We start from the raw sequence: 6,974 nt of genomic DNA on the forward strand, positions 1-6,974 counted from the left end.
AGAGTTGCTGCAGGTAAGTTGATACACGTAAAGTATTGGAAAAGTACCAGTACACCAGAAGTGCTCCCACCACCACCATCACCATCAAGCATCTTTCATTCTTGATTTTATTTTTATCTTAACTGGTAAACAAATTAGGAAAACCTGGTTCATCCAGCCCCTTTCCAGTGAGCTCTTTGATGCAGAAGTACAAATGTATTCAATAGCGATGTAACAATAATCTGAGTTTGGGGGCACCTGGCAGGCTACATTGGTAGAGCATATGACTCTTTATCTCAGGGTCATGAGTTGAGCTCCAGGTTGGGCATGGAGCCTACTTAAAATAAAATAAACAAATACACAAATAAATATAAATAAATAGACAATGAGGGTTTTTTTTAAACCAGATTACAAACCAACACTTAACAATATGAGCCCATTTATACAAAAACAACTAACAGATTCTATAAGAATAATCACAAAAACAAACCCTTCTGAGTGGTGTGATTCTAGACAATTTTTACTTTCTTCTTTATACTTTTCTGATTCATTTTAACTTTCTATACGGGGCGCCTGGGTGGCTCAGTCGGTTGAGCGTTAGACTTCAGCTTAGGTCATGATCTCGCGGTCCCTGAGTTCCAGCCTTGTGTCGGGCTCTGTGCTGACAGCTCAGAGCCTAGAGCCTAGAGCCTAGAGCCTGGAGCCTGGAGCCTGCCTCGGATTCTGTGTCTCCCACGCTCTCTGCCCCTCCCCCACTCACACTCTGTCTCTCTCACTCTCAAAAAATGAATAAATGTTGAAAAAAATTAAAAAAAATTTTCTACATTACATATGCATGATTTTTAATAAAATAAACTAGGAGTCAGCAAGCTTTTTCTATTAAGGACCAGACAATACATATTTTAGGCTCTGCAGACCATACGAGTCTCTGTCCCACTACTCAGTTCTACCCTTACACTGCAAAAGCAACCACAAACAACATCAAAATGAATACATACAGCTATATCCCAATAAAAACTTAATTTACAAAAACAGCTAGCAAAAGTTGCCCCACAAGCAATAAAGTCTGTTCCCGGAGATAAAAAAAAAAATTATTTTCATTTTGGAAAACCTGATGTGATTTATACCAAAGAAAGTACATCAGCTAAATTGATACCATTGTGGGAAGAAAAAAAAAAAAAAAAAAAATCCATCCATTTACTTATTCATAGTCTAGGAATAGAAAAAGACAAACTCTTAGGCTCTGGAAATCCTTTTCTCATCCCTAACATTCAGGTAAGAAGAGAAAATTTGCTACTAAATAGCCTATAAAGTGTAGATATAAACATATACTGGTGGGTATGTAGTTACAAATAGAAGCTAAAAGAAACGTCTTTCATATTTAAATCAATCTGAAATGTTTTCAAAGTTTGCAATAATTCACCACCAAGCAGCTGCCAACACATGTGCGGAAGTCCCAACTACTGATGAAATTATTTTAGTTACAGATCATCACAGTCAGCACTCTGACATATTTATGAGAAAGCATGAAAATATCTATGAACAACAGCAGTAGAAATGAAATTTCTATAAAATAAATACTATGGATGAAAATTTTCATTTCTATGAAATGAAAAAGTAGAAAAATCTATCAAATTGTAACAAAAAAAGTCAGAGGGTGGTAAAAGGAGACATAGAGGTGGCCTTTGGATAAAAGAACACTTCAAACTTCAGAAATAAGTTTAAGATCTCCCCTCCAAAATTAAAGCTTTGCATTGAAGGAAATTATTTTTAACATTTCACTGAAAAGTTCTGTGATCAAATTATTTTAAATGTTACAACAGATTTCTTCAAATTTTAAAGTTTCTTGGGGATGGGGGCACTGTTTTTGGAAGAGATTTAATGGGGCTAACATAAGGCTGAGAAATCCAGCATCTAAAAATAAAAATATTAAAAGGCCAGTGTACTAAAAAAAATGCCAACAACCTGCACTGAAGTCATCATACCCAGTAAAATTCCAATCTGACATTTGAATCCTTCTACCAAAAGTCACAGTTGGGCCGTCTCATAAAATCAAATTCCAGAGACAAACGTATTTGTATTTAATGTCAAAAACCAAAAAGAGGGAAAAAAAAAAAAAAAAGTCACCTGTCAGTTTCCAATCCAAACTCTCTCATGGACCCCTAGAAGAACTGATTTAAACCCTGTCAGCATCAGTTTTAAAAGAAGCAAGCAATGACAGACGAAAGGCCAAACCAGTTTTGGGAAAACAGGGCCCAAGGTACTAACTATTCCAAGTAGGTTGCCTGAAGCGCCACCAAAGAAAAGGTAAAGAAAATCTTCCTACCCCAGGGACTAGAAAAGTAGCACTAAGCAGATCCATTCGAAGCCTGCCACCAAAGAAATTCCTAGAGCTAATAAAAGAGACAAAAATGAAGAAAGGGAGGGCAGATTCTCTCGGTGGGCAGTAAGGCAGGGCAACTGCACGCGAAGGGGAGAAGAGCTGAGACAGTGCTCCGGACGCTCTATCAGGAGGGGCGAGGCAGGTGGTGGGCGCCAGGCGCCACAGACAGCGGTTGAAAGGAGGGCGACTCCAGGCCCCTCTCGGTCTGTCCCCCCGGTCACAGCACAACACGCCGTGCAGGGCGACAGGTCAGGTAAGGAGGCCGAGTTGAAGGCTGGGACGGAGCGCGCGCTCCCCGGCCCGCGCCGGGGACAGTCTCCCCCTCAGAGCCCTCACCTCCTTCTCGACCCCGGGCTCTCCCTCTTCTCCCCCGAAACGGCGCTCACACTCCAGAGACCCTCACCCAGAGCTTGTCGCCGCCTCGCCGCGCGTCTCGGACTCCTCTGGAACCAGAGCTGAGGGGAGGGGGAGGAGGGGGGAGCGGAGGAGGGAGGGGACCGAACCCGGGGTAGCCGCGCCGCTGCCGCCGCCGCGATACCGCGTCTGGGATCGTGCTCGCGCCGCCGCGACCGCCGCCGCCGCGTCTTCCCGCCCCCACGACTGCACGTCGCCGTGACGCGCATCGCACGAGGCGGTTCGAACCAATAAAGTCACAGCTAGTGCGCAGGCGCGCTGGCCAAAACCGGAAACTGCTCTTCTGACCGCTCTAGAACGTGGTGGCATCTTGGGAGTTGTGGTTCGGCCAGGAACTCAACGAAAACAGTACTGAGAAAGTGCTCCACGGGCGCTCACACAAATCTCCTTCGTTTTCTTTCTCGCATAGAAAGCGGAAGCATTTAGATCAGAAGAGGCAAGGGCCCGCCCGGCTAGGGGACGCTTTTTCCGGTCTCTATGGATACGGGCTACACACCTTGGGCGGAAGCCAAAATTTTGGGATTTTTTTTTTAGGGTGGCTCGTGTTTCTGCCAACGGCCAGTATATTGCTAGGCGTCGTCTGTGAGAGCTTCCGAAATAAATCCAAAAGTATTAGTCAAGTCTTGTGCAAGACAATAGCGTTTACCTTTTATTGCCTTGTTAAGGTATTATGATTTATGCCTTCTAAAAAACAAATGTGAACCCACTCACTCTTAAAATACATGTAATTCGGACTAATTTGTAAAATGTTTTTAACGTAATAGCAGATCACTATAGCAGAAATGTAATAGCAGAAACTAATCTGGCATTAAATACTGTGTCTATTTCCCAGAATGAGTTTCTATTGAGCTCTAACTTCTAAGAAACCAAGAATGGTTTGGTTACATACTTATTCTATAAGAAAAGAAAGTAAAAGCTCCCCACCCCCCCCCCAGCCAAAAGTTCGCTTTTTCACTAACCGGAAGAATTAAAAAAAAAAAAAAAAAAGGTTTTCGCTTTTCCGAAATGGTAATTGTTTCTTTGTTTTTCGCCTTGGCTTTGGAAAGGCTTCAGTGAGAACACTGTACTTTCGGATAGCCAGGTGAAATCGGTTGGCATAGAAAAATGTGTTTCTCACGTTCAGTTATAAGATGAATTTATCACACTCTGAAGAGGTAATTGCCTTAACTGTCAAAACTCTTGTTATTGATATAGAGGAAATCCATAAGCTTTCAAGAACACTTATGCCCATACCTTGCTTGTCCTTTGAACCACAGCAGGAGAAAACAAAGAATTCTGGAAAAACCTGCACAGATCTCATAATCAAAAGGCCTAGAGTCTAATGTATGAGGAACCTGCCCCTAAAAAAAATAGGGAACTCTTCAAGCCTGGAAATGTAAATTCTAAGAAGTGATTAAAGTCACTAAAATCACGAGGAGCATGAATAAAATGCTCTTAATACTGATAAGTTAGGCCACCCAGTTAAGGTTGCAAGAGATAAAATTAATGCAAATAAGATTATAGAAATTAAAAGAATAAATTCCCTTCAAGGAGTAGTTTACACTGAAAATGTAAATTTTTTAAATTTACATATTTTTTTAATTTACATAATTTGTAAAAGATATAACAATAATGACTTCTGTTTTTCCAGGTAAAGACATAAAGCTTTTGAGATTGATATCAAGGAAGACATTGATACACTTCCACAGCACATTAGAAATGAAACACAGACACCTTTGGATGGTAAATTTGACCCGGTATACCAAATCACATAGGGAAAAGACGAGAACAAGAGCCTGAGAGTTAATAAAAGGTCTGCTAAAGGGAACAGAGCTATATAAAAAAGACAATTAGAAAAGATCCAAGATCTCAAATTTTTTCTCAAAGCATCCTTCTCTTTTAATGATTTGCTTTGACAAAATGCTCAACTCAAAGAAACTTCCTCTGGAACAGTCCATTGTGTGCTAAAACATGTGAGAAAGAGTGTTATTTTCCCACCAAGATTTTACCTCCCATTCTCTGTCACCTTGATCCCGTTCCCAGATCACTACTGCCAATTCTTGATGTTCACAATGATAAACCACTTCATTTCCTCAGAATGCTCACACCTTCTCAGCTATTGAGGGTGTTGCCAACATACTTCACCTGAGGGACATTCCCCTGAGGCCCATGTCCATACTGGCTTCACCCATATCCCTTACCTAAATGTCACCATTAAATGTTCCAAAGCAGATTTCTCAGGACTCTCTCCCAGGCTGTACTTCAGTTGCTAATCTTTATATATTAACTTATGACTCGCTGTCCAAAAACCAAGGAGAATTCAGGACAATTCTGTGTCCTCAGTGTCAGCTGTGGACCTTTAGAATCTCTGCTGTCTCCATTCTTAAAGTGTCACACTTCCCCACCACAGGAGAGTGGAGTTCTTCATCTTCCACAGCACCAAGAAGAGTCCCTTCCACCCCTACTCTCCATACCAGTCACCAATGACACAATAGTGCCTGTGGCACAGCTAGTCTGATGTAGTCATCTCAACAATTATCAGATATTGTTGACAAAGAGAATGCATCACTGGGTGAGTAACATTCATAATCTAGTTGTAGCCATCCCAGAAAGAGGCTTGAGTGACATTACAATATGTTGCCAAAATGTTGATATTGGACTCGTTGGAGGAGCAGGCTTAGGTTCCATTGTGATATGTGAGTCAATAGCCAATGGGAATTGAAGTTGTATCTAAAATGACAAGCAAATGAAGGTACAGCTTTCAAATTCTAAAGGGTAAGAAAAAAGTACTCTACACTCCATTGTGAACTTAAACTTGAGTTCACAACTGGTTTTTGTTACTTCTATAAAGAAAAGAAGAATTATTTCATTCATTATTTTCCTAATCAGAACAATTGCTATTTTCAAGAAGAAAAAAGGCCAAATTATCTGCTAGAGAAAACCAAAATTAGTAGTCTTCTTTGAGAGAACTGTTTGTATGACTTTCCCCAAAAGATTACAAAGGAAATCAGCTTCATTATTACAAAATATCTAAAACCAGCTAAACTCTTCTTTTGTCCCTCAAGATCTATAAGCTTTTGAAATATGAACATTAGAACTGAAGGAAAAAAATCTGGACAATATAGAAGTTGGACCATAAAAAAAAAGATAAACCAGAAGTAAATGCAAGACATGTCAAATCAGTCCCTGTGTCTGTGTCATATACATGTTGTAGGAGAGGAGAGATTGTCCTCTTATGTTCCATGGCTGGCATATGAATTAAACTGACATAGAATAGATTAGAAGGAGAAAAGTATGCAAATGTATTTAATATTTTTACATGTACACAGGAATCTTCAGAAAGAAAATGAAGACCTGAAGATGACTTTAGACACAAAAGCTTATATACTTTTTACACAAAAAATGAAGAACTCTAGGGATGTAGCAAGATCAAGGGGCTTGCGCTAAGGACAATAAACTGTGGGAAAATGACTAGGAACTGTAGTGGAGAAGCTAAGGGTTACTTTAGCAGGTTGTATACGTCCACTTGGGCATTGAATCCCGATCTCTGATATGAATGTTCTTAAGTGATGGATGTCAACTAAACTTTTCGTGGTGATCATTTTGCAATGTATACATATATCCAATCATTATGTTGTGCACCTGAAACTTATACAATGTTAAAATGTCAATTATATCTTGATAAAACTGGGAGAAAAAAAAGAATGTTCTCTCCCTGGTACAGAAAGACTACCTTTCTCATAGGAAATTTATGGCCTGCTTTTAGGTAAAAAGGGACAGGGTAGAGTGCTTCGTGCATTTGCTGTTTCTCAAGTACTCTCAGCTCAAAATAATCAACATGCCAAAGTTTCATATTTTGGAGTGGCGTGTTCTGAACCCCTCCAATGCAAAACAGTCAAATGCAGCCAGCTAATTGGAGTTTGAAGCATTAGGAATCAATGGTGTTAGTTGCTTTAAAAATTATCTAGTAATCTAGGGGTGCCTGCATGGCTCAGTCAGTTAAGCATCTGACTCTGGATTTCGGCTCAAGTCATGATCTCACAGTTTGTGAGTTTGAGCCCACATCAGGCTCTGCGCTGATAGTACAGGGCCTGCTTGGGATTCTCTTTCTCTCCCTCTCTGTCTGCCCCTCCCCCACTCATGCGTTCTCACACTCTGTCTCAAAATAAACATTAAAAAAAATAAAAATAGGGGCGCCTGGGTGGCTCAGTCGGTTGGG

At 40.5% G+C, this 6,974-nt stretch overlaps 1 protein-coding gene across 3 annotated transcripts in view; it reads right to left on the reverse strand.

The window, feature by feature from the left end:
- The window catches only part of ADIPOR2 (adiponectin receptor 2), an 82,093-nt gene extending 76,875 nt beyond the window's left edge, over positions 1–5,218 (reverse strand). The window contains exon 1 of one of the 3 annotated variants that reach the window (XM_060658826.2): positions 4,957–5,218. The gene's annotated coding sequence lies outside the window, so the exon portion shown is untranslated. Of the gene's footprint in view, positions 1–2,698; positions 2,947–4,956 lie in introns of those variants that run through there. The other 2 variants (XM_060658824.3, XM_060658825.2) reach the window with 2 other exon arrangements.
- Positions 5,219–6,974: the final 1,756 nt, after the last annotated feature.

This window comes from Panthera onca, chromosome B4, assembly GCF_046562875.1.
Source record: "Panthera onca isolate mPanOnc1 chromosome B4, mPanOnc1 haplotype 2, whole genome shotgun sequence".
In the NCBI taxonomy this organism is placed as follows: domain Eukaryota; kingdom Metazoa; phylum Chordata; class Mammalia; order Carnivora; family Felidae; genus Panthera; species Panthera onca.